This window comes from Acipenser ruthenus, chromosome 11 (genome assembly GCF_902713425.1).
Source record: "Acipenser ruthenus chromosome 11, fAciRut3.2 maternal haplotype, whole genome shotgun sequence".
NCBI lineage: Eukaryota > Metazoa > Chordata > Actinopteri > Acipenseriformes > Acipenseridae > Acipenser > Acipenser ruthenus.
In genome coordinates, this window is record NC_081199.1 from 7,408,868 (window position 1) to 7,434,035 (window position 25,168).

The 25,168-nt window shown below is 42.7% G+C and overlaps 1 protein-coding gene across 2 annotated transcripts in view; it reads right to left on the minus strand.

The window, feature by feature from the left end:
- Positions 1 to 25,168, minus strand: part of LOC117426819 (breakpoint cluster region protein-like) — a 102,582-nt gene that overhangs the window by 74,571 nt on the left and 2,843 nt on the right. The gene's annotated exons all lie outside the window — the stretch shown is intronic.

Sequence of the window (25,168 nt, forward strand, 5' to 3'; positions counted from 1 at the left end):
TGAGCCAGGCTTTATTATGGGGATTGTTACCTATAATGAAGCTAATTCAGCTGTGCTGTGAAATCTGAAAATGGCTTAGTCCAATTCACAAACCTGTATTAATGTTAAGCTTTCACCAGCACCATGAAACTGGCTGTAAAACTAGATTGCTTCTCGCTCCAGTATTGCTCTAGGAACTGCTGTAATGTGCAATCCAATCTGCAACCAGATGTCAAAGTGAAGCAACAAAGGTCAACGTTATGCCAATACGGAGATATAAATATGTCTGTTATTACAGGGTCCTTGTAGTGTCAGGCTTTTCAACTTCTTTTTTGTCAGCAGTCTGAAGCTTTATTCCAATTTTAAAGCAACTTAACGCAGGACACTTACTGTAATCTTCCAACAGCATGGCATTGCTAGCCTTGAATCAGCCTCTACTTATCTTGGGCATTTTAAGCTAACATGGTTTATAAGATTTATTTAAAGGACTGTTAGCATTACCATAGCAACGTTTTTATCACCAACCCCACTAATAGTTTTTGGTTATCGCTTGTATAGATTTAAAGTTGCAGATGCTTCTTGGTACCTAATCACTTCATGTGTCACTCACTCCAATGGTAACGCTGCAATGAGACCATGTGATCTATACAAAATGTACCAAGATCTATAGAGTGGAATTTGAAACAGGTGCATACAGTATCCTAATCAGTTTAAACAAACCTCAGCACATTAAAAGGGGGACGAGTAATAATGTTAATAAAGCCATTAAATACAGAATTTGGTTAGCACTAACCCATGCAGATTAAATTAATCTATACAAATTCATAAACTGAAAAAATAAAACATTACAAAAGGTCTCGTCTGCAGCAAGTAGAAATGTGCTTGGGTGTCCTGATTGCGGGATAAAGCAATATATATGAGCTTCATGACAAATCAACGCAGTCAGGGGGTGTGTACTGTATGTAAGCCAGGGAAATAAGCTACATCAAAAAGCACAACAAAGTGCGTTCGATGAATGGCGCGACAGCCAGAGGAGCGCTGTGCACAATTGCTTGGTAATGGGCAGTTCAAAGAAAGGGCTGTCGTTGCTGTCAGCAGCACTGAAGCCCCACTGACAGCCACATTAGTCCACAGCAGTGGAAAAGAGAGACGCGGAATGATTAGAGATGGCTCACGTGTGACTTCTCTGGATTTATAAAGTAGAAAAATGATGTGGGGCTAAGTTGAAAGATTGTTGAATGATTTGAATGGAATGAGAAATGCTATTCGGTTCCGGTACTTTGGATTCTCCGGACGAGAGAAACATTGTACTGGAGTAGGAGAGTGTCAGTACAGACTGCACAGGGGGGAACAGTGTTACTGTAAAGTGCTGTGTGATGCACTGCCATTACGGATTCTCATCACTGTCGATGAGGTGAGGTTAAAAAGCTCTATAACTGCATCTGCAGCGGAGCCTGGCTCTTTTGCATGGCTGGTGGTTCCATCCTCTTACATCCACAGAACCTCATTTATAAAACATACTGTATGAACCATTTATTGCGAGTAGTTATAAACAACAGGCTTATTTATTGGTTGGATGTAACTGTTTTTGTAACAAAATAAGATGCTAATGCATGACAGAACCCAGTCAATCTAATCCATCTCATTTTTAACAATACTCCACTCCCCCCCTTTGAAACCGTATTTCAACTCCTGGCACAGAATGAAATCCAGCCCTATTGAAAGCCCTGTTGCTTAAAGTTTTGGTCATGCGGACTGCTGTAGAGACCAACAAAACCACATGACCCGCCCCACAGCTGTATCTCTGTCCCGGGCCCCTGTGTTCTATTATGGGTCCTGGAGTATGGCTCGATGCCTCTTGCATCAGATCGGACCTCTGCAGTTTGTAATTTGCTTCCCCCGGTGAACAGTATGTTCTACACAGTGCTGGAACAGTATCACTCAGTTCAATTCAGAGACAACCTAAAATGAGTGCCAATAATTACAGCGATGCAGGTCACTAATCAAGAGTTAAGCCAGGCTTGTAATTAAAATGTTTAAATACCTCAGACCAGCCGCATTAGTATGATATACTGACATATCTCTGACACTAACGGTTCACCCTGCAGTATGTGTATAGTGGGTAAATCTGTACATACACAATACAATACATACAGTTGTATAGCAATTATTGTCACTGAATACATATTTTAACATCTCTTAACACATAATGTGTCAGTTATTATTAATAGTGTTGCATTTGCATTGGTTTTATTAGCTTATTTGGGGTCCAGACAGCTTTACTAGATATCAAAGTCACACACTGTTTTTTTGGGTTTTTTTTTTTTTTTAATTTAGTCGTCGCCAAATTTTTTATCCCGGTTTTTCTCCCCAATTTTGTACGCCCAATTATTATCTGTATCCTCGGCTCACCTCTCGTAACCCCCCCGCCGACTCAGGAAACGGCGGCTGGAGCACGCGTCCTCCGAAACGTGCTCCTGCCAATCCATTCTTTTTCACACTGCGGAACCACAGACGGCTCCACTGCAGAACCGTGGATTCCCCTGCCGCCCTAACCTTCCCTACACTGGCAGCGCTCGGCCAATTGTGTGCCGCCCCCTAGGAACCCCCAGTATTTCGCTATGATTTTCGAGAAATGTGAAATACTGAAAACAGTGAACTAGTGAAGTGCTCGATGACAATTTACTGTGGCCTAACCGGCAATTAACCGAATTACAAAATAAATAACACAATGGATGAATTTAGAGGCTGCTGTCAAAAGAGCTACAGTATAATATTAAATGCTTCCATGTTTAATTATGTCACCCCTCATGAGGGCTAATTAACTAGCCAGTTCTGTTTTTAAAACCTCACTTCCTCATAACGGAGAGACACTTTACACAGCAAATAATGTGTTTGTCTGGATATATTACAGGAACCTAAAACCAAAACCACAAGCTTATCTGTTCAAAATGAACTGATTCATTTTTAGTAGACAGATAAGACAAATTATAAAGGTATTATGCAAAGTGGCTGATTCATCGAAGTTAGAAGTTAGAATGGCTGTCATTAAAGTAAGGTCCAATAGCAGTTACAAAGCAGCTCTTGTGGAGTTTTTATTTGTATTATTCAGCTTCAGCTTCTATAACCACTCCAGATGAGCCTGGCTCTTTTGCACAGTGGTTAAGACACTCACTTGCAGTGTGCATGGTCACCACTACTTGAAGCTTTTTAAAATCAACATGTTGATTTATTTTTAATTCACTTGGAGCTTTACTGAATATAACCCCTTGTCCCCAGGTTCACAGCAGCAGCTAATACACCCATCAACAACTAGCACAACAGAGGAGACACTAACACTGAGTGCAATACATATACACAGTAATTAGTTAGTCGGAGGCAGAGAGATTGACAGAGAGACTATCAGGTAAACTAGGAAAACTGACAGATATGTAGCTGGACTGAGAGACAGGGGTAAAGAAGCAGAATGTGTGCCACAAAGATTAATAAACAGAAAGAGAAGCTGCAGAAACAGATACAAATATACCTGCATGTTGGTTATTATAACCTCACTACACAAAGGCCTTATTAAGATGACGTAAACTCCAGACATATTTAATAATACATGAAATGAAATGGTCTTCGATATCATATTAGTATTTAGTTCACTGGTTTGCAGTGTGGAGTGGAGTTCTCTTTCCTACTCTACTAGAGCGCTCTGCAGTGTGGAGTGGAGTTCTCTTTCCTACACTACTAGAGTGCTCTGCAGTGTGGAGTGGAGTTCTCTTTCCCAGACCTATATACAGGTCTGCCATGTTGAAAGACTTAATAAACCCTGTTAAAGTTTTTTTGTTTTTTTTTAACCACAGAAAAGCCAATGTAGTAAAGCCTTGTACAGAAAAGATAAGTATGGTAAAACATAGTAAAACATGGAAAATTACTGTGTACATAATTTCGTGGTAAACCTTTCGATGGTTATACAGCATTGTCGGACAAGAATAATACATCTAAAAACAGAAAATCAATGGGAGAGAAAGAGAGGTACATGAATCCTCTTAACCTGTGTTGCTCACACTCACAATGGAGGTGTAGGTGTCTGACAGACTAACATTTCAATAGCAGATTCATGGCTTTGATGCAAGCCCTGCCACTGTAACTCAACCCGGTATTTACAGAACTGCAGGGGGGCTGTACAGCCTGTCTCCAACAATCAGTGACAGGCTCATCCACAATTTCCTTTGCAAATGTAAACAGGCAGCATCTGAACAAATCCACCTACAGGTTTATTTAATCAATCCGACGTCTGCAAAACATGGCTTGAAATTTTGAAAAGGCTCTAATCCCACAGCACTTTTTTCTTTATTCATCTATCATCTGCAGCAGAATCCATTTAGATAAGATCTTAATTAAGTAAACGCATTACTAATTTGGGACTTTGTGCAAATCAAGATGTGTTCGTGTTATGGAATGAATGCAGTCCCTAATGAACAAAGCAGTTAGACACGGTTCAACAAATCTGAAGGAGAAATGAGAGATAGATAGAAAGAGAGAGGAGAGAGAGAGAGAATGAATGACAGTTGTATGCTGGTGCCATGGTGTAGGGTCAGGTGGGCTCAGAACTGCAGATTTCCCTGAGTAAATCCATTGTGTTTGACTTCTCCTTGTGATTAAACTGTATTAGAGATGAGCCAGGTGTGTTTAAAACTCATGTGGCTGCTCCATGTGCCTGAGCAGAGAAGCAGTCATACATGGATGAGATGACGAAGGTTTCAAGGTTTATTAATCTCATGGCCCACTTCACTTAACTCTTCAGCTGGTAAAAAGCATTGTTAGGACAAAAAAAAAAACATTTTCTTGCTCAGATTACTGCATTCATTTTTTATCAAATCCACCTTCCTAATGGTTAACTGAACTGCACTCTTTAGTTACTGTATTAAAGGGATGCTAGATATTGTCAACATCTTCCTCATATTTAAATTCTTACCTGCTCCAATGTGTTGGTAGCTGCTTGTCTGACACTTTTTACTGCATTTCACTGGTGTCTATATAAAACAAAGTTTGATAACAAACTAAAATAAATAGGTAAACGTGACCCTGTCTCAGTCTATAGAGGCTAAATATAGTGTCTTGTGATTATGGTATAGTGTCTAAGTGATCCTAGAACACTACAGGCATCCTTGCTACTAACAATTCTTAAGCAAACACAATGAGCTGCTAATAGGTTTTGCAGTGCCCTGGTGGTAAGATAATATTTTGGAGAGTAAGTAGGAGAGTCAGAGAGGGTGAGAGGCCACTACAGACCCTGAACAGCCCTGTGCCCCACAGCTACAGCAACGCCTTGGACCTGTAAATCCAAACTAAATAATTAAACCAAGAATCCCCAGGTCAGGCCTTTGCACAGGGGTGAGTTCATAAAGGATTACTTTATAATTCATTAGCAGTGTTTCATTGCTTCAGTCAGACAGCTGAGACATTCCATAAACACTTGCCCTGCCAGCACAAATAGCTCCCCTCCCCTCTCACACAGAGCCCCATTCAGCAGGCAGGCAGACTCTGCCAGTACCCTACAGTCTGTGAGTGTTCAGTGGGTTGAACACACAGTGGGGTGTGCTGCACTAACCTGTAAGGCTGAACCACTTCTAACTTCATTTGTTTATTTTACTTTATTTTGTTTGACAAAAGTCCTTTTTTTTTCAAAATTCCTATTTATGGACAGAACCCTGCAAGGAAATACTCTATTTATTTATACCGGTCTATTTTATTTTTGTTAGTTGTACAAAACTCAGTTTGTTATTTTACAAAAACATGCTACCACCTTTTTCTTTTACAAAAACATGCCAAATGTCTGTTTATTTTATACAGCTGTATATTTGCGCAGATCTATTTGGCAAATACATCATTCTGTCAGAAAACACCACGCGCTGCACTGCGCAGTTCTCATTTCCCAGTCACATCCTGCTGGAGCCGGCTCTTTGAAGACAGGCAGGGGCATGTGTTTTGCTGTTTCAAGGTGGACTTGTCATCATCAGCGATTTTCCAGTTCTGTTCAACATTCTACTCTACTCTGGCTCACAGTCTGTCTCTCCATGCACTTTCTGATTGGTTAATGTCAGGAAAGAAGTCGATAAAGGGGCGGGGAAATGACCAAGGAAGATGTGTTGCTTAGACATTTAAGACCTACCTGTATGTAGCTATTGGAAGTGCAAACCAGGTAAGACTTAGGGAATGATTGTGTTACTTTAAAGGTGAAGTGGCTCACACTGTCTTATACCGTACATACATATCCAAAACTGTACACTATCTACAGCCCCTGTTGCAGGAGGTCGGCTGTTTAGTTCTCAGTGTGGCCACAAAGCTTCAAGGAGGGAGGAAGGTTGAGTGCCTGCTGCTAAAACGACCCTAGGTAACCCTCAATCCAGGATTATTACAGGATACCACACGTTACAGTGTTGGTACAATACAATAACATGGCAAGCTCAACATTCTACTCCACTCCACTCTGTGGCTCACAGTCTGGCTCTCCATGGCACTCACTATATCATGTTGTAAGATTAACAGTATCAAGAAGGGGGTGTCTGATGACAGCATACAGTACAGTAATCTGCAATAAGGGGAAGTCAGTTATCAGGAGATTGTATTAGTCATTTGTTCCAATATACTTTTACACCTTGCTATTCTGACATAAGTTCAGTGCTACCTTATCAGGGTACTATTCACAGCCATGCACACTGCATGTCATATCGAGGTGGGTATTACAGTAAATCACTATATTAAACAATGGAAAGGGTGTTGTGGCAATCATCCTAAAAAAAATACGCACACACAGTGTACTGGAATTGAACCAACAGCATCGGTTAAATTCAGCAGGATACTGTCATGACATGTTTTATTCCCTTATTTAAAACTGCAAAATCCAACTGAAATGTGATCTGACCAGGATGTCTTTTCCAGCATCGTTCAGCTTCTTTACATATTTGTTGGGTGTGTTGTTTCCATCCCATCTTTCAAAGAGCAATAAACAGACCGATGTACTTTTAACCTTGAAGGTTTTTCATCGATCTGGTCATTTTCTCGCTATCCCACCTCCATTGCTTCTAGTAAGACTTTGTATAAAAGCTGGTTGTATCTATGCTTTATTCTTTAATTTACAAAGCAGTTGGGATTGGACTCTGTTTAGATTAGCGATTTATTCAGACTACTGAATATACAAAAAATGCCTTGTCTATCCTTTGTTTCATGTTTCAGGTTCAGTGTACTGTAATGTATACTTAGTATAAGTGTATGTAAGCATGCTATCTTAAAACTGCTTTTAACAACTGAACTCCTATTCAGTTTAATTACTATCCAATTACTCTCTTGTTCTTGAATGAATTACAGTACATGACAATTTTTGCATCACTATAGCTAAAGCACAGAACACAAAACAGCAACTACAGCATTTCCATAGAAGAGCTGTCAAGATTAAAGCTTCACAAAGGCTAAAACACTGGGCACACATCCCTTTCTGAGGTTACTGCTTCTACATTTGAGATGGCAAAAGGTTGCTAATGTAGAACTATGGAAGAGTGTACAGTTATCTTTTTTTAATGTATTTTGTTAACTTTCCCCACGGTATCACCCACGACACCTAGGCTCCCCTCACATGCCACACATTATTAAGAGCGTTATATTTAATCTCCGCATGACGAAGCTGAAAAACAATTTCACAGGTCAGCACCTCCCTCCAGGTATGGGTCCTTCCTCCTCATTCTAAAAGCCCAACCTGTCTGCTGTGTGTCTGCTCCGGATGCTCGGTTATTGAGTCCAGGGAGGGAGGCTCAGCCAACAGCCAGGAAGCGGAGGGCTGGCGATCCTAGTCTGGAATGTAGGGAATGAGAAAGGGAATCTGAACTGCACTTCAACCTGACACAGACCTGAAGGGAGGGAGGCCAGTGCTGGGCTGAGGCTCCTGTTTGTGTGTGTGTTTGAACACTGTTAGCAGTTTGGAAAAGGCATGAGTCAGCTGGTGCTAAAGTAACCCAGAAGATGCAGGTACATTAAATGAAAAGGGAACTAGGGAAATAGATCCAAAACAGACAGATGCCAACAACTACCAGGACAATGACAGTATGGTGCAGGGTCACCATGGGCCAGATTCATGTGTGGTTATTGCTCAATGATTACTACCTCTTAATTCATTCACGGAAGTTGGGGCCAATGTTTTAATTAATTGGCAAAAAAAAAGTCTCTCCTAAATGTCAATTTTCTAAATTAGGAACATAAGAGGAGAGAGCTTTACAGAAACAATTGGTAAAGCATGTTTAATGCTAAGCCTGTTGGCTCACACTGAAGTCTATTGTTTATACAGGACGAAGGGGATTAAGTACAGTTTTTGTGCTTTAATCTTGGGTTTACGGTGGCCCGTGTCTGCACAAGTGCAGCTTAGCAGTAATAGCTGGGAGCCCGGCACTGGGAGCGAGGCACAGCCTGGCTTCAAAACAACATTTCATCCACGCCTCCCCGTCTCCCTTATAAAAGTGTATGTATTTTTGCAGTCTTTCCACGGTTATACCATAGTTTATCCTGGTGTGCCATGCTTATTAATCTGCTTTACCATGCCTTGTTATTCATGACAATGCTTCACCATGCTTTCACTGTACTTTATTACACGTTGCTATGCTTTTACTGCAGTAAACTTGTATAAGGTCTGTAAGGAAGCTGTGACCAAGATTTAAGGCTGCGTGTCTCAACTTTCCATTACACGTCAGTACAGCAATCTGCTTGACTTGCTGCCTTTTTGCTTGTGGCAACGTACTGTTCTCCTGAGTCAAACACAAACAGGGGTTAGTGTCCAATATCATTTTTAAAAACAAGAGCATTTCTACACAAGACCTTGCTACATCATGAGCCAATGTTAAAAATATAAATTGTATAAAGCAGGTGTTTCCTGCATCGGTATAATATAAACACCAGGCTCACTGAAAAAGAAATACAATAATCAAGCATGTTAGGCCTTCCTTTATAGTTAACGAGCATCTGCAGTACAGTCGGGGTCCAGGGCCTAGTGGCGCTGTCTTCTGAAGAGACAACGCTATGCTGGATTATGGAAGACACCCACAAAGACAATGTGGCTAACCAACTCAATTCCTGTGGTAGCGCACTGGGGCTACCAGAACGGAAAAAATCTACTAGCTGATTCCCAGAATCATATTGCAGCGTTTTAAAAAATAAAGCATTGAAGCAAATAGGGAGCATTACAGCCTAGTCGTTAGCACAAGGGAGCTGAAGCCATATACAGTATACAGTATTGTGCACATTTATCAGATTTGTCTTTTATATCCTTTATATACCTGCCTGCATGAAATCCTCTGGGGGTGAGCATTTCAATTTTCGGTCAGTAATCAGCGATATAGAAACAACAGGCATTCGTGTGAAAATGTTAAACCACTCTGTGCTTTAATTAGGCCTCTTAAACAACTTCTAAAAAGCCTCATGCATTTTACCATTTGTGGCTGTGTTCCTTTTCTCTTACTATTTTAAATGAATTGCATGTGTGGACTATTAAAGTCATCAATTAAATTAGACAATCAGTTATTTGCCTATTTTGACCATTTTAAAAGATTTTTAGCTTCATATGCAATACAAATCAAAACAACAAAAGCAATGGGATGTTCTAATAACTTCGCACACTACTGTGTGTGTGTGTGTGTGTATATATATAATATCTGTGTGTATGCATTCAACTATTGTATTTGTATTGTATTGTATACAGGCATTTATCCTCAACCCCTGCTTCAAAGCTCAAGGATATTTTGTTTTCCTGTAAACATGGACACACCAATTTATTCTGCTAAACATGGACTACATCAATTTATTCTGCTTATGCACAGTCAGTAGCCAATGGATCATGCATCACCCACTGCTTCAGATTCTACAGTCGATTTAGCGGCCCTCACACCAAGGAGAAAGTCAGTGACAGCCCCCCTTCCCCCCAGCCCCCTCTGCTTCACTTCATTGCTGGAGGGTGGTGAGCATGTTTATCACCTGCCAGTGTTGTGCTTACATAGGCTTTAACCACAAATGAAATGTGGACAACCTTTCTGTATGCCGATGCGTGACATTATAAATACTTTTTACTGCCCTGAAGAATTATTAACGATAATTATATCATACTACTGATTAGGGAGAGTCACAATCGTCAGTGAAACATGTATAAAGATCAACGGCTGATTGGATTACGTCCAAATGCATTCTGAAAGGAGTCTAGAAGTTCATGATAAAAGTTTAGAGACGACTGCGCCAAGCGGTTATCGTGTTTGCCCTGAGTGTGCCAGACAGAGAGAGAGGATCAGTCAGTAAGGGTCCACATATTTGAATGAGGACCCAGAAAAGTGAGATCTTACACAATGCTGTCACAAAGTACTCTACACTGTCTGTTTCCCTTTATAACCGTTTACAACAGAGCATAGTGGAAAAAAGCATAGTGAAAGCATGGTAATGTATAGGTAAGCATTGTAAAGAATAGTGAGGTATGGTAAAGCATATTAATAAACATGGCAAACCAGGGCAAAGAATAACCAAGGGGAAAGCATGGGGAAACTGCAAAAAAAAAACCTGGGGAAAGTCCTTGAAAATCCCCTGGCTGCTCCCTCTCTCACTCACCCGACTGGTTCAACCTAAAGAAGAGGCTGTGTCAGCTTCTGACTCACAGGAGTGGAGGGGGGGTTGCAAAGCCGTTTCTCAACAAAGGACAAAATGAAATATTTACTAGGGAAACGGTCTCACATTTAATGGAACTACCATAGGGTATATTTCTAGAAAAGATATAGTTTTAAACATCTTCTGTTTATTGTTTATGAGGTGCAATACAAATTAAAAAGATATTGTTTGAAGATGGCACCTTAAAAAATGGATGCAAAATTGTATGATTCGATACACATGGAAAAAATACGAATGTGGCAACAGATCATTTCTGCAAATATACCCCATGGTAGTTATTATTATTATTATTTATTTCTTAGCAGACGCCCTTATCCAGGGCGACTTACAGTCGTAAACAGTACAAGTATTAATACAATTAAGAGCAAGATAAAATACAATGACTTTGGTTCTAGCAAGTACAAGTATATGACAAAATACGATTCAAATTAAAGGTGAAACATCTATAGTAAATGTTACATTTGGTATTAAAGTACAGCTCCAAACCCCCATACAGTCAATTCAACACAACAATCTCTCTGGCTGGACTGGCGAGAAGGAAATGCAAAATGTGGGGTAGTTCAGCTGATCTGGGTTAGTGTAGCAGGGTGACGTGTCAGTTACAAGGAAAGTCAGAAGCAAGGTTTCCAACACAGAACGGAACAGAGGACAGATGAAACCAACACTATCGTAGCCCAGTCAGTATTGTGTACTATACACCACAGCAGCTGGAGTCAGCATGGTGCACACGTGGAACTGTTTAAAACTCGCTTTCACATTCTTCCATATTCTACAAAACTAAATAAATCATGTGAAATGGCTTGTTTCTGGTCCTCTGCCCCTCTCTCACACCACCTTCAGTCAGTTACCTTGCCAAACAGATTTGCTGGTACTGTATGTTAAGGCAGTCAAGCGTACATGTTCAAATCCAGGCCTGTGTTGTCATAACAGTTACTATAATGCTGCACTAATGATTAATCCATTGCTGTTCAATTTCAACAGAAATGTAATGACATGTAAGTGTATATGCATGTCAAGTTAAAAGTGCTTCTGAAGGGATGTGCGTGTGCTATAATAGTGTTGTAGGTGAAGGTGTGGTAATTCCAATGAAATAAACAGCCAGAGGAGCAGAGAGGAATACCAGGGGTCTGATAAGAAAGCATCCATAGCAACAGGAGAGCAAGGAACAACATGCATCTTCCACATAAAACTAATGTACCATAATAACTAAAAATAATCAAAAATAAAGGTTTCTATTTAATCATAATAAATCACCTTTCATCTACAATAGCATCCGATAATTCCTCATAATGTAGCTGTTGAACAGGGACTAAAAGACAGTGTAACTTCATGCAACACCACACTGTGGTAGCACCATTCATAAACTGCAACACAGCTCTCTGATTAAACAGAATGCAGAGGACAACTGCCAAAGTCTAGGGTTACTGTAATAATAATAATACTACTACCACAAACCACTGCAGCAAACCTCAAAGAAAGGCTTTTTATGGGTTTGCTTTTGTTGTTTAGAACTGTATTTAAAAGCAGTCCCCATACTCATTTACTCAGAATAATTCAAAAGGGCTGACAGCTTAGAGAAAAATCTCCTTTGGTTTGCATGTAGAAGTTGAATAGAATGACTAGTGAAGATCTACAGGGCAGTATTGTTTCAACTGTGGAAAAGTACTGTAACAAAATATCCCAAGGTGCTGTTCAGATTGTTCTTTAGTTAGTGTGTTTCAGGATAGATGAGATTGTTCTTTAGTTAGTGTGTTTCAGGATATATGGGGGTTTCATTGGCCCCTGCTGAACCTATGCTTGCACAAGCTGGCTACGGCGTGGCAACCTGGTGCGGTCCTCAAAGACACGGTCAAGGGGCATTTACATGCTTGCGTCAGGCGGTTTTGATCCACATAAAAATCACTGGAAATAAAAATCTGTGCTTATGCCGATGGAGCTATTCCCTGCACAAACAAGAGCCTGTCTCTCTGCCCATCTACAAATGCACTGCTGGGTTAATGCCTTCCTGTAAAATCAGCTTTAGCAATGTGCGGGGCCTAATTGAAGCCTGTTCCATTAGTGTCACTGCTAAGAGGTACATTTACAAATGCATCTGCCTATTAAAATGTATCATGAGGGGCTGGTTATGGAACGCGTGTCCAGAATCTTAAATTCACATCTGTGCTCATCAAACACTCTTCTCAAGATCATGTTCAGAACTGTAGGTCCAGGAACTTTCAATGACTTCACTTCTCTACCACAGCTGGCATGGAAAGAACACTCCCAAACCATTGCATTGTGAGCCATTCCAGGGTTTAGTATGAGCAACTATGGTTTGTTTTAATTAGGTCTATGCGTGACTGTGGCAATGTGCCCCGTCCCTGTGTGCATTTGTGTGTATGCGTGCGTGTGTAAATGTTGGTGTATAGATTGGTACACGGGATATAAACGGGTCTGTGTTTCACGTGTATTTAAAAAGTGTAGATTTGTATTTAGGCACGAGGAGAGCACAAATCACTTCACGTGCTGGTTAAATGTAATATGTGAGCACGGGGTTGCACAGAATTAATTCACGTGCTGGGATTCAAGTGAATAATTAATTAGTAATTGAATCCCAGCACAATAGTATATATAGACGCACATTTCTTGCACTCAGGGTTGGGTGTTCGGAAGAGGAGAACGGGTGAGAGAGAGAGGAGTAAACGTAAAGTGAAGATAGTAAATATAATAGTGTTTGTTCTCACCGTGTTTGTTTGTCTCCGTGCACCGTTTGTTAAGTGTCAGTCGTTTTGTCTGTGTGTTTATTTTGGCGTCAAGTGCCGTGTCCTGTTTTGTACTGTTGAACCCTTTTATTTGTTAATAAACGCTGAGTGCAGCCATTGCACTCAGCTCATCATCAACCACTGTCTTTGTTTTTAATTCCTGTCTGGTCTGACGCCACCCACTCTGGCCGTCTTTGTGACACGTGGTGTCATCGTGGGATAACCGCGCCTCCAAGCGTCAGACCAGGAGGGGTTTTGTTTAGAAAAAAAAAAAAAAAAAAAAAAAAAAAGAGGCAATGGCAGAAGACGCCATCAAACTGCGGGGCTGGTTCCTGGAGAATGCTGGGCTGGAGGCCCAGTCTCTGCCCATGGTCGTCCGGGCTCTGTGGATGATGGACTGTGAGAGATGGGAGGCATATCAGGAGGAACACACCCCAAACACCTTGGAGGAAGGTGTGGAGTTTGTCCTCAGCTACCTGGAGGCAACCATAAATGGAACAGCAGCCCAGGTAGCAGGACCACCAGCAGAGGAGTACCTGCTGTCCCCATCTCCACCAGCAGAGGGTGAGTACCTGCTGTCCCCATCTCCACCAGCAGAGGGTGAATGCCTGCTGGTTTTGCCTCCACAGCCCGAGCGGGAGGAGCCTGAGCGTCCACAGCCCGAGCGGGAGGAGCCTGAGCGTCCACAGCCCAAATGGGAGGAGCCTGAGCATCCACAGCCCAAATGGGAGGAGCCTGAGCGTCCAAAGCCCAAACGGGAGGAGCCTGAGCGTCCACAGCCCAAGCGGAAGGAGCCTGAACGTCCTACGCCTGAGTGGGAGGAGCCCGAACGTCCTACGCCTGAGTGGGAGGAGCCCGAACGTCCTACGCCTAAGTGGGAGGAGCCCGAACGTCCTACGCCTGAGTGGGAGGAGCCCGAACGTCCTACGCCTGAGTGGGAGGAGCCCGAACGTCCTACGCCTGAGTGGGAGGAGCCCGAACGTCCTACGCCTGAGTGGGAGGAGCCCGAACGTCCTACGCCTGAGTGGGAGGAGCCCGAACGTCCTACGCCTGAGTGGGAGGAGCCCGAACGTCCTACGCCTGAGTGGGGGGAGCCCGAACGTCCACAGCCCAAAAGGGAGGAGTCGGTGCGTCCACAGCCCAAAAGGGAGGAGTCGGTGCGTCCACAGCCCAAAAGGGAGGAGTCGGTGCGTCCACAGCCCAAAAAGAGGGAAGTCGGGGCTTCCACAGCCGTAGGACCCAAGCTGCCAGCAGAGGGAGAATGCCTGCTGGTCCCACCTCCACCAGCAGAGGGTGAATACCTGCTGGTGCCGTCCCAAGAGCCAGAAGGGGAGGAGTTACAGGCTCAACCCCCTGAAAATTTTTTGGGGGGAGAAGGGCAGGATGCTGGTGTCCCCCAGCAGCCTCTAGTTATGCTGTTGAAGGCAGCACGGCGCGCACATGCCCAGCCGCCACAGCAGAGGGAGCCAGCACCGCCACAGCCTCCCTCTGAGTGGCCAGCATCAGCCCCATCGCCTCTACCTCCGCCACCTCCACCAGCAGAGGGTGAATACCTGCTGGTTCCACCTCCACCAGCAGAGGGTGAATACCTGCTGGTTCCACCACCGCCAGGAGCAGAGGAGCTGGAGCTGCCTCTGCCTCCACCACCGCCAGGAGCAGAGGAGCTGGAGCTGCCTCTGCCTCCACCACCGCCAGGAGCAGAGGAGCAGGAGCTGCCTCTGCTGCCCGTACCTCCGCAGGGAGTACGGTGGCCGGAGCCCCAGAAAGGGGAGCTGCCGGCCACGAAGAAGGGGGAGGAGGTCTGGAGACCACCAACCCCAGCAGCAGTTTCGCTGCCGGAGATCGTGGGGGAGGTCAGGAGACCTGCTCCCACTGCAGCAGTTTCGCTGCCGGAGATCGTGGGGGAGGTCAGGAGACCTGCTCCCACTGCAGCAGTTTCGCTGCCGGAGATCGTGGGGGAGGTCTGGAGACCTGCTCCCACTGCAGCTTCTTCGCTGCCGGCAGTACTGTGGTCGGAGCCCCACCAAAGGGAGCTACCGGCTACAAAGACAGGGGGAGAGGTCAGGAGACCACTTTCCCCAGCAGCAGTTTCGCTGCAGGAGCAAACCAACAGGCTGTCAGCCGTGCCACTACCGGCAGGGGTGCTGACAGCATGGCCAGCCATGGGCCCACTGAAGCCTCCCTTCCCAGCCCGAGACTTTGTCCTGGACTGCTGGATTTTTAAGGGGGGAGGTGGCCGTTGAGGCCATGTGTGCTGCGCACAAGGGGGGGTATATGTGGCAATGTGCCCCGTCCCTGTGTGCATTTGTGTGTATGCGTGCGTGTGTAAATGTTGGTGTATAGATTGGTACACGGGATATAAACGGGTCTGTGTTTCACGTGTATTTAAAAAGTGTAGATTTGTATTTAGGCACGAGGAGAGCACAAATCACTTCACGTGCTGGTTAAATGTAATATGTGAGCACGGGGTTGCACAGAATTAATTCACGTGCTGGGATTCAAGTGAATAATTAATTAGTAATTGAATCCCAGCACAATAGTATATATAGACGCACATTTCTTGCACTCAGGGTTGGGTGTTCGGAAGAGGAGAACGGGTGAGAGAGAGAGGAGTAAACGTAAAGTGAAGATAGTAAATATAATAGTGTTTGTTCTCACCGTGTTTGTTTGTCTCCGTGCACCGTTTGTTAAGTGTCAGTCGTTTTGTCTGTGTGTTTATTTTGGCGTCAAGTGCCGTGTCCTGTTTTGTACTGTTGAACCCTTTTATTTGTTAATAAACGCTGAGTGCAGCCATTGCACTCAGCTCATCATCAACCACTGTCTTTGTTTTGAATTCCTGTCTGGTCTGACGCCACCCACTCTGGCCGTCTTTGTGACAGTGACTCATTAAATCTGGAAACTGGTGTGCAATGTCTTAAACTGACACCCATCTGACACACAGTTCAGACACAGGGGAACTGGAGGCATAAGGGGTCTTAATCCGTCACGGATTGCATGCACATCACAAACTGTATGCAAGAGAGCCGAATCATGTTACGTGATAAAATGTGCAGTCCAGAAGGCAAACACCAAGAGCAGTTACTGTGGCAGAAAGCAACGTCATCACTGGGTCATGTGTTTCAAAAGAACGTCCCAGAACTAATGATCAGTCTATTTAAAAGACTAATGCTAATCAATTACTCAAAATCCATTACCTTTAGCAAATCTTTTCATTCTTCACTTCTTTTTTTCCCCCATTAATTGCAAATATTTCAAACACAGGCCTATGGAACCTGCATCCTGGTACCTTTTGTAGGATATATGGTCTGATTGAATCGAGACCACTGGAGCGGGTTTAAAAACTATGGCACAGAAAGCGATTAGCAAACAGGAAGCAGCATATATTTTTTCATATAGTGTTGACTTTTAGATATCTTGTACTGTACATTTCATATCAATGTATAAAATACAAGCAAAGAAATATCAACAGGAGAGGACCGGTGATATTGCTAGTGCTAATACTGTAATAGGCAAGAACATGGATTTGAAAGCAAAACCACACAGCCATTGCCTGAAATAACGCAATACACGCTTCAGGGAAACCCACTGGGGTGCTTGTTCTGGGAAGGTGTTGCAATGCTAGGGCTGTGGGCTGGTGACCTCACTGCTCACCTATAATCTGTCACGTCTCTCCGTGACTCATTAACTTGGATTAGAAAACTGCATTAATGTGGCTTCTCTAAGCCTTTCAATTGCATTCTCCCTTTAAATAAACAAAACTACATTTTAGTATTGGTATCGGTTGCAAGTGTATACTTCAGCCTGGTCTTTTATTTGTTGCAAGAAGATTTAGAAGACTATTCAGACCTTTCCGCCATTATGCTGTGCCAATATTACGCAATAAATGCATTGATTATTTGCCAAGATTTACAGCATTATGAAACTGTGATGATTATGAGAGATTTCTAAAGCAATAGTAAAACAATTATACTGTACAATAAAATGGTACATTAACTGTTGTGTACAGACAAATAGCATGGCTCTCAAAGCATATCCAGGACGATTGGAACACACTACCAGTGTTCTGGAACTGTGGGGTCACACAAGGGCAAACCAATTGTACCAGCAACAAAAACACAGTGTAAAGCATGCACCAACATACTCTCTTCACACTAACTACAATGTGCATGTGATCATCACGTGTTGAAAACTTCACTGTGAATGATGTGAATGGAACTCTTCTGCTTTTTTGATCATGCATTATTTAGGCAGTGTGAACATGGTTTAAGTGCATTTTAATAGCTGGATGGCACTTTACAATATATGTAGTACAGGCTTGTTAATAAGGCATGTTTCATCTAGTTTAGCGTTCCCGAAGGTCGACACTCAGTGATAATACCAATTCCATCAGGGGCTTTCACAACATGGGCTTAAAGAAACTTTTTCAACAGTTCAATCTTCCGAGGACAGTGGAGATGACCAACAAGATAAGATAAGATCCAGGGAAACACAGAGACACCTTCAAACAGAAAACAATGAAGGTGCAAAACAGACAGATAATCCATGTTTGACCACAGGATCAGTCCTGAAGCAGTAAAGACAGGCAAGGGACATGTGGGCTCTTGAATGAAGTGCAAATGTATTTTTACTGTTAAACTGCTATTAAGCCTTTGTACTCTGTTGCAACCCAATTCACACACCAATGGTGCTTTCATCCTGTACTGGGTTACAACAAACAAATACATCAACATAATGCTAATTTCTGTATTTCCATTGTATTTTTAGTACCACATGTGATAGCTGTCTAATTTACAAACTGCATAGAATATTTCAGATTATTGCTATCATATATCATACTGTACATAAGAATGGATTTATTGCTATGCTATATTTTTAAACAATCTTTTTATGACAGTGGTTCCCAAACTTATTTATCTCATTTATACCTACCAGAGCCATGCTCCAAGGGGACCCATTATAATACACAAAGGCTGCTGATAGATGTTTTAAGGTTATTATCGTACAAACACTTGCCACTTTGACGTCAGCTCTATCTCATCTTCGTTTTCAATGCCTGCACTGAGAGTCCCATTATAGAACAAAAGGGGGTGAGTTTCCGAAACAAAACCATCATAGGGAAGGGAAATTTAGCGCGAGCCAGTGAGCATGCAGAACAGGCCACGCGGTCTTAACAAGCATCGGCTAACACGACCCAGCATTTTTTACTGCCGCACACTCTCTGATGCTGAAACATTAGAGGAAAAAAAAAAAACCCTTCAGCTTCTACTATTCCTTCCTAAGGCTTTGTTCTTTTTTTTCCAGTGAGCAAACAGGAGAAAAAGGTGCTAACATTCAAACTGGTTGTACGCCTGAGCTAAATGTTAAGCAGCTGTTGACAAATTTTACAAGGCGGGAGTAAAAAAGGAAGGAAACCATCCCATTTTTACTTTTTATACCTGGAAAAATAAAGTAGACAAATTGGGTTTAGAAATCTGCCTGTCCCAAACCTGGTTCAAATATGAACCAACTTGAGCTTCTTAAGTCTTTGAAGACACAGCAGCTGGGTAATAACCCAGTCCTGTAAGTGAAACCGACTTTCAAATAAGACAAGCAAACTGAGACCTTTTTAAACTGGAGATGCCAAGTTGCCCGGCAGGGAGTGCAAAGACCTCTTGCAAAGACCTCTTGCGCTCCATCTGCATGGCCTGGCTGCCCAGCGTGCTGATCTTGTCTGAAACGTCCCTGTCGTTGACCTTCACCAGCCCTTTCTCCTGGTGGTACTCCATGTTGACGTAAAACGGTTTCTCCATCCCACCCACCCCTCCACCTTTCCCTTCCCCGGAGGTATGAGAGTTGGCTCTTTTAATCCTCTCGAAGTTGGACCTCAAGCAGCCACACTCATGCACAGCAACAGCCATTATAAAGTATAGCCATGGTGCCATCATAAGCTTTGATTTAACTCAGTAGTACTCAACTTTGATTTAATTCCATAGTACGGCACAGCAAACGACAGGTAAAAATGATAAGGTTTGCTTCAGCCCCTTTAATGAGAGCAATTAGGAAGAAGGAGGACTAACGAGCCAGTCAGATTCAATGCAGAATCTCTATTAGAAAGAAGTGACAGCATTACAAGCTACTATATTGTGACGATCAAACAGTCTGCAACACATCCTTTGGAAACCACGCTAATCCATTGTTGATGCAATAAAACAGAGCCAGGCACAGGAAGACTATACCGCAGAACACACATCAAGGCACTCTGGCTTGGCAATAAAAAGACCCTGCTGGATGCCTGCCTACATTCCCCACTCTTCCACTCTGCAGTTACATTGTATCTCCCACACTATTCCGGCAAGAGAACACCTCAGTCAAGTCAATTCGTTCACAAGTGAACGGAGTTTGGTGGTATGGATTTCCCAGTGGATGTTATTTTGTCCAAAAATAAAGACAACGCTGTTTCATCAGCTCCAGTATTCCCTTTTCAGTTTAACATACTGTTGCCACGTTGGTTGTTCACTCAAATCTGGTTGTAGTTGAAACGGCGTGGAATTGGAAATGCTCTCAGCCAACAATAGCACAGGAACGCACTGGAGCAAAACCGCAGATGAAAACAATGTGTACTGTTAGGAGCCACTGAACTGTGGAGGACCCACACAAACAGCATCATGCCGTTTTCTCTCTTCTCAGGCCAGTGAACAACTTTTACTTACTGTGTTTAAAAAGCAACATCCCTGAAAATGTATCTGCATATGAAATATATTAAACAGATTTAAAGGGATGGGAACAAGAGCTTAGTTTGAGCTATATAATGCGTTTACTACACAGAACCAATTAGCTCCTGGAATGACTCACATGGTAAGACACAGCAACCATATTGTGTGTTTAATTGTGTGTGTGTTACTTCGGTCTTTCTCAATAAATAAACCCCCACACCACACTAACTGTAATTGTGCTAATTAGATTATATGTCATGCTTTCCATGTTAAGCACAAAGACATATTAAATATTATCAGTGAGAAGGATCTACGGATTAAGCATTATGCACAGCAACAGCTCATGTCTCATTAAAACAGCCCACCAAAAGGCCAGCACTTGATATACAAAACATGACTTACAGACATCAACTCGGTTCAAGATGTTACAAGAACTCTGATCCTTTGAACTCAGCTGTTAAACTCCTGTGAATCCATTTCACATTGTTTCATGATTCAAGTATGTTCAGTCAAATATCATTTAAAATTTCACAAGGGGAAAATGCTTAAGGGTCTTATTAAGAGGCTATTTGCTGGCCAGGACACCCAAACTAATAGAAACATTGGAGCTGCTACTCTATATGCCTTTTACTAAAGCATATATCAAATCCACACATTTATCACATTCTGCTGTTACTGCAGTAAAGACGAATAGTCCCAGGTAGCAGTAGGGTAAATGGTGATCTTAACTCATGTATTCATCTTGCTGTTTAACATCACTTTGTATTTGTAAATCACATCCTGAAGTCTTTCTCAAACTCGGAAGTTAAAAACATCCCTACAGTCTCAAATTAAGCTCTTAAACGCTTCTTCTGTCTAAGTACACCAGAGTGTAACTATCAACCTGCCCCCCTTGTAACACTGCCTTAGTGTATGTAACAAATGGCACACTTGTTCTATGTGGTATGGGCAGAGTGTTGCAGAGGGGACAGATTAATGGTTACACTCTGGTGTACCAGCTGCACTTAAAGAGAAAACATGTTTCAAAGCTGCACTGAAACCAGTCTCTAAAGATTTTTTCAAAAAAGGCACTAGGATGTGATGACTGAAACATAAAATATATATATAAAATGAATCTAAACAAGAACAGTTTGATATTTCATACCAAACCAAGCTGCTTTTTAACAGTTTTTTCAGTGCAACACTTGGAGGGGGGCTCTACTGTTACACATTAGATCTGCTCCAAATTCCATCCTAACATTAGGACAACAGGGAGCTGCACCAAAGCCCTTTCCATGAAGCAGAATTCCCTCTCTCTCACCAGCCGCTGCTCTTGACAGCGTTTTGTTCCGACTCAGTGTATCTTCCACTCGATCTTGCGTCTGTTTAATGAATAGATTGAGTCTGACTGCCTCAATCCCTCTGTGGTTTAAAAAGGGAGAGAGAAAAGAGCTTGCCAATCCAAGGCAGCCGCAGCTCTCCTCTCTCTCTGAACGAATGGGGACTTGGTCTCAATCCAGCTCTTGTTATTGTGGTTAAACACAGTATATAGCTACACTGAAATCACTGCAGAACAGCTAAGGCTTAAACAAAGAGAGTCCGCGGGCCGACTGATTTCTACACCTTAGCTAGCCTACAGCTGCAGTTCACTATTTATTGTAGGTTCTGTGACAATCGGCTGCTGTATCGCTTTCACAAAAAACCTGAACTGACCACTGAAAAACAAACTGGACTGGTACACACTGACCACACAGAACTGCAAGGGCAACCTTACTGTACCTAGAGACTGTAAGTACCAGGCCAAATAGGAGGAGCATGAGCTAAATCTGGAGATATCAGTTGTCAGTTGTCATTAGTTTTCCAGTTTAGCACTGCATGCAAAATAAATTGTCCGAAACGAGCAGGGAAAGTCCCTTGTTTGCCCAAGGTTTATCCACATTCCTGGAGTTACAGTAGGTGATCTATCCACCAGAAGAGGCTAACTGCTCAGGGCTGCTTATCATGTAGCTATGACAGTAACGGATGCACATTTGTTGAGTTATTCCCATCCAGGAACAGTCATCTTAATGGTCTCAAATGTAATGATCTAAATGGTGGCAGATCAAAATACTGCCGCTCTAAAACTTTTAAACCTGATTTTCCACTGACATCACTCCACTTTGTATAGCATATAGTGATGTTACTGAGTCGATGAATTAGCCCTTGCTGAAAACACTGTGAAATATTCTAAAAGGCTAGCAGAGGAGCAAGCTTTAAACACCAGTCATTGGCAGCTGAGATTCCAGCTTCCAACAGGCACTCAGAACAGTAACCCGGCCATGAAACAGTTTATACAGTGCTTTTCAAAGCCATAAAGAATTTCTGCAAGTCTGTTTTGGAATCTGGCCTGTTTCAACACACCTTAATACAGAACATCCTCCTCAAAACAAGTGAGCAACGGAAGTACCTGAAATGTGTTCTTTTCCACTGCCCTTGAATTCAGGAAAGGGTATGTTGACAGGTCAGAATGCTGGCAGGAGCCCCGTACTGTACACTGTCTACAATGCTGCTATTTAAACATGTCTGTTCCTACACAGCTGGTCCAAGGTAAGCACAGCAGGCTCGGTGACTAAGCTACAGTAAAATAAACTGAAAAAACAAACAGGTTGCGCGGGCATAAATATGGAAAACGACTGGAAACTGTGCTAAATTGGAAAGAAACGGCACATTTAGATGATTCATAAAGTCAGAGATGAAAATAAAGCGTATTTCCTGAGTCTTCCTGAGATTAGATTGGGATCACACCCCAGATCAGTCTCCCATTGCAGGGGTGGAAAAGCTTTAGTTGGCAAGGTTTTTTTATTTGAATAAATATAATAAATATGTTCCTAACTGTCGTGTTACTGTGTGCTGTCCTCTGCGACACCTTGGTTAAGGGGGGGGGGGGGGGGGGAGGTGGGGTTGTCTTGAGGTGCAAATGAAGACTGCAATACCTCCCACTGCTGTGCAAAAGGAGCTCGTTATTTCCATTCCTGTACTGCTATGTATTGTTTCCAGAGGCAGGTCAAAGAAAATGTGCAACTGACTGGTTGACCTTAATCCAGCCCTGCTTGCAATTTTCCTGGGTAGAAAAAAAAAAGGTGCCAGAGGCTATGCTTGTCATTAGAGAAATGTTCTTTCCACTCAGCAAGCTGTTTAAATTATCTTCTTTAACTGCAGCCGGCAAGGAGAAACCACTTTGTACCACAGTGGTTAGGCAGCGTAGTCTGAGCATAGCAGGACACTACATACCTGCAGGCCAGTGAACCTCCCAACTTTACTGGTCAGAATGGCAGGGCCCTTTAAGACACAGGGGCAGTATTTAGATCCACAGACCCCTTGATCCCTATAATACTAATAATAAACCGTACTTGTATTGTACACTTGAATGTGTGTAGTAGCTGGGGTTCAGGTATAAATCACAGAGCAGTGGTGGTATGGCTTTCTGCATTCCTGAAATAGCCTCTTGGGGTCTTATTCAGCTGCAAGTCCTGGTAATGCATTGTGCTTCTCCATCACGGGACGCTAGTCCATGGTGGCATTATGGATGGTCTCTTTAATGAACTGCCGTAGGCTGTGATCGCAGGAGTGGATGTCAGGACTGTGTGGTGGCCATGCCTGCATGACCAGTCCATCCAGCAGCCAGTCCCTTGCTCTGTATGCATTGCACTACGCATTCCTATCAGTCAGCACAATAAAAAGGGCATCCCCCGTCACGTTTTCACATCAGTGATTATGCAGAGATCGTCAGTGTAAAACTCAAACGAAACTGATTGTAATGGTGCCTTCATTTTAGGATCTAGTGTTGCTGAAGAAAGGGAGTTTCTCTGCACTACTCTGACATCTCATCTTCAGTCGTATTACAGTACAATATACTGAAGGCGATTATAAGTATTGACCATTTGTTTCAAAGCTCACTGTTAATTAAATGCTTTGGCACTTAAGGATTGGGTCTACAGTATATGGTTACTGACGGGTTAATAAATCTATGGATTCATCTTTATTCTTTACAGGATACAGTGCACTGGAATAGGCATTTACTAACACTGTAGCTGGTTAAAATATAATTTATTACCTCTGGGAGTCAACCTGCATTTGTTGGGGTCATTGCTGGACGCCTACAGTTAAGAGAGCAGTGTAAACTGTGACCTTGTTAACCCTCTGTATTCAGCCCTGAAATAATCAGACTGGTGTTGCTTCACACCGAACCAGTATACAGGCAAACTGTGACATTCCACAGCTTCAGGTACTGTATGTGTGCCCTGTGTTTATAACACTGTAGGAAACTCGTTCTTGAAATACCTTTGACATGACTTCTCTATCACATGCACTTCGGTAATGACAGTGAAAGCCAACCGATTCATCATGCAGGCTTGTCTTCAGGTATTCGGCTTCTTCTTTAAAGGTCTTTGGGAAACACCTGATGTCTGGAATAACTTACAAACTGCACGCCACGTCTTTTTACCAGTTTTCTAGGTAGTTTTGTTGCACAAAAAGCGATTCCCGCTTGAGTAGTGAACACCCACGCTAAAAAATCTCAACTGACTTGTTACACTTCACACAGAAACATGAAATAATACATACAGTACATTTTTCTGCAATTATGGTTACTGCATTTCTTTAGGTGTCCCGCTATACATCTTCTGTTTAGCCTTTGTATCTATGTAAATTAATGATTTTGTTTGTTGAACAGAACTTATTAAAGTGGCATTAAGGCCCCAGAACATTTTGTACGTATTGCTTATCAATAGAAGTCAATGTAATATTTGGTCTTGTGGGTGGAATGTGTGTGCCAGTGTAATACCAAACACAACAGATTTTCTGATGCCAGCAAGCAAGCTAACCTAACCCGGGTAGCCACTGTGTGAACTTGATCAAGAGCATCACGCTACACAAACTCTTTATGTTAATTACACCTCAGAGAAGACAACGGCATTGATACACACTGACACAAATAGACTCTGCATGGACATTACCAGCGTCTCAACAGCCCGCAGCTAAATGTCTAACTAAAGCGGGCTTTTCATGAGCGCTCACTACAACAGCAGATTTAAAACTACAACAGCAACAAAAAACATGCTT